We start from the raw sequence: 3,440 nt of genomic DNA, 5'->3' as shown, positions 1-3,440 counted from the left end.
TTCAACATTTAAAGTTATATTTGCACTTTATTTTGAGATTCTGCGAAACAGCGGTTCTTGATTTTGTACAAAAATATAACAATAAAATTGTTGCGATTGAAAAGGCAAAATACTGAGTGGTTATAATCACCTGAAAGTGAATTAGAAAGTACAGGTCGATGCCAGGGCAGCTTCTTTGCCAAAAAAATATCACGCAACTATATAATGCAGTATAAAAATCAAGGCACTTTACAAAAAGAAAGCAAAAGATTAAATTGGCAGTGGTCAATGATCGTTACAAAGTTGCCTTGTTTTGCTTTATTTTGTTTTGTTTTGTTTTCCTTTTCTTTTTAAGCAAGCATCTTATAAGATAGGCATTCTTTGAGGTGTAACGACGTCGTCAAGATTGAAACTCTCCCCATCTCATTATTACATATCTGTCGTAACGAAAAAAACAATCCAGGGTTCAGATACTGTAGTTTTCTTACACCCTTCCTTTGCAGATTAATTTTGTTTTTGGCGTAAAATCATAGTTTAGGACCCCAGCTTAAATTTTCATTAAAATTCATTCCCATTTTTTTTTTTTTTTTAATGGCAGAAATTTTTGAAGAAACAAGTCACCTCCACCTGCATTAAAAGTTAGCCTTTTGGTGAAGGTATTAAATCACACAAAATTAATTCTTTGTTTTTCCAATTGTTTCATCCACAAACAAAAAACAGTAAAACAAAAAATCCTAAACTTTTTACCCCGACTTTCACACCTAGGAAAACAAAGGTTCATACTTGTAATCAAGATACCCATATTAGCTCATCTTGCTCTGGTCATCTTGACCAATCATCACAGACAGCAATTAGGTTTTCAAAATAGGCATCCATCAACAAATAAATGAAAGGTGGACAAATGCGGTAATGACATACAGCGTATATACAATATATACATATATATATATATATATATATATATATATATGTTTGGTTTTTTTTGTTTGTTTTTTTTTGGGGGGGGGATATCTTAGCACTTGTTTATACACTCTATTAAAGATTGTAGTAGTTTATACTCTATCAAAATAACTGAGGCATGGTGCATTATGGTTTTGAACTGCACATATCAAAGCCCATACAAATTCACTGATGCTTGCTCTGTATCTAACAAATATAATTCAAATTCTTCATATCAATGGAATATATTTCAAGCCTACATACCAGTGTAGATATGCAAAACCTACTCATAATGTAGACATTCCCGGCATTACTATGTGGAAAGTAAATATTGCGTAATTTACGACTGAAGAGCACATTATTTGTGAAATCAATCCTTATGAACTTTTCTCCATGTCATATATACATGAGAATTTGTTGAAAAGAAGACTCACAAACCATCACAATTATCTTGCTATACATGTGTCAGGTTTCTAATTGTACTGAAATAAAGTAACATAAACAGTTGGGTCCTCAAAAACTCATTTTGTTATAAGAGGGGGCTGTGACCTCTTAATAATGAGGTTTCCCTGTACCCATGGTACCATATATAGACTTTTTCACAAGACCTCATAGCCAGCAAGGGAACGAGTGAACACGAGACCGAGTGGTGCAGCCAGAAAGCCTCATGGAACCAGACATGAATTTCTTTTAATATTTTGAACCCTGTTTCTCATCAATTTTGCTATGAAAAAGGTAGCTACCAATCGGAAACTGCTTTGCTTGCAATGACGTCAGCATATAATCAATATGCATAAGACCATAATGCATATCAGCAGCTTGCTTCATTTTTTAGACCAGCCCGCACTGTCTGCAGCAGCTGCCATTGCTGCCTGTGTTGGCACATGATTCATTAGCATACCAATTGGAATTTTGACTTATGAACACAAGAATAATTCATACATTTTTTACTTACATAAAAGAATGTGCAAAACGGGAAAAAAATAGAATTGTCATTATGGCAACTGGTATGCCTTTGCTATAAATTATACATGGTTTTTCCCAGTATGTCTAGAGTATGTCTTCACAATGTGAGATGACAGTTTCACATAAAGGGGGGGGGGGGGGTGGGGAATACCATGACATGTCTGTCACAAATGTGTTGAGTGTTTACTTTCCTTGAACTAGGTGACATTCGGATGGATAGCAAAATTGTTTAAGATAGTAAGTATTCAGGAATTGCATGTATATCCCTAGTTTTATTAAGTTTATGCATTGAGTAATCTCCAAGTTACGGAGAAAAGGTGTAATTTCAGCATTAAGAAGTACAATTTTAGCATTTTATCCTGACCTTTGACACTTGACCTTTGATCCCATGATCCCAGAATACTCAGGGTATGTAATGTCAGGCAGTACATGAACATGCACTAAATTTCAAAATAATCATGATGCATTTCTGAGATGTAGACAGAAAAAAAAGGTGAAATTCCACTTGACCTTTGACTTTGGAATCCCCCCCCCCCCCAAGATATAGCATAGCCAAAAAAGCCCAGCCTGATTAGGGTTAAGTATGTGCACCCAAAGTTGTCCACTAATACATACAGCTTACATATGCCAAGCAATATGATGACACCTGACAAGGATTTTTTTAAGCTATGCTGTCCACAACATCGATTAAGGATGGAAGGACGGACGGACAGACGGATAGATCGACAACCCCAAAACATACTGCCTCCAGCGACACTTTGTGGCAGAGGCATTTAAAAAAAAATATCAGGTTTCAAAAAAAAAAAGAAAAAAAAAAACTCCTGGCTGCGCCACTCGTTTATCTCAATGCTCAGGTGGCGAGTTAGTCTCCTCCCTAAGCCACAAAGCCTTGTGAAAAGGCTACTTGTAGGCCTTCCATAGAATGCATTAAGGGTGACAAAAGTAATTGATTGCTCTGCAGACAAATCATACCGTACACTCATCTATACAACAATGTAGAACTCAGAAATCTTCTGATCATAAAACACATTATACTTGTACATTGAGCTCGCTAGAATTATGTTTAACAAGAAACCACAGCATCACTGCTTTTTAAAATGATACATGAGAAATGAAATGGTCAATCTTAATGGAAACTTCCACAGACAAGAGACCCGCGGGTCTAGCGCTCACCTGAGTATCGCAAGTTCACCTTTCACACAGTCACTAATCTAAATTATTCACAGCTCTACCAAAATTTGACCAGGCATTCTCAAGTAGAAGATGAAACTGTACAATAAGGGCCCAAATTTTTTAAGATTCCTTAATTTTTCTTTGGGGGGGGGGGGGGGGATTGGGGCCCCCTGGGGCCCTCTGGGTGGGGCATGGTGCCCATTTTTATAAATTGAGATCCTGACCCCCTAGGGATGCTACCTGCCAAGTTTGATGAAAATACATCATGAGGTTTTCAGGAAGAAGATGAAAATGTACAATTCAGGTCCCCATTTGGACCTTCCCAACCAACCCCCCCCCCCCCCCCCCTGCCCCCAAGAGGGGCACCCCTTGATCTCCTATGA

This window comes from Diadema antillarum, unplaced genomic scaffold (genome assembly GCF_040938485.1).
Source record: "Diadema antillarum isolate AM-2024a unplaced genomic scaffold, OU_Dant_1.0 seq00001915_RagTag, whole genome shotgun sequence".
NCBI lineage: Eukaryota > Metazoa > Echinodermata > Echinoidea > Diadematoida > Diadematidae > Diadema > Diadema antillarum.
The sequence above is the reverse complement of the archived record's forward strand: the minus strand, read 5'-3'. Positions refer to the sequence as shown.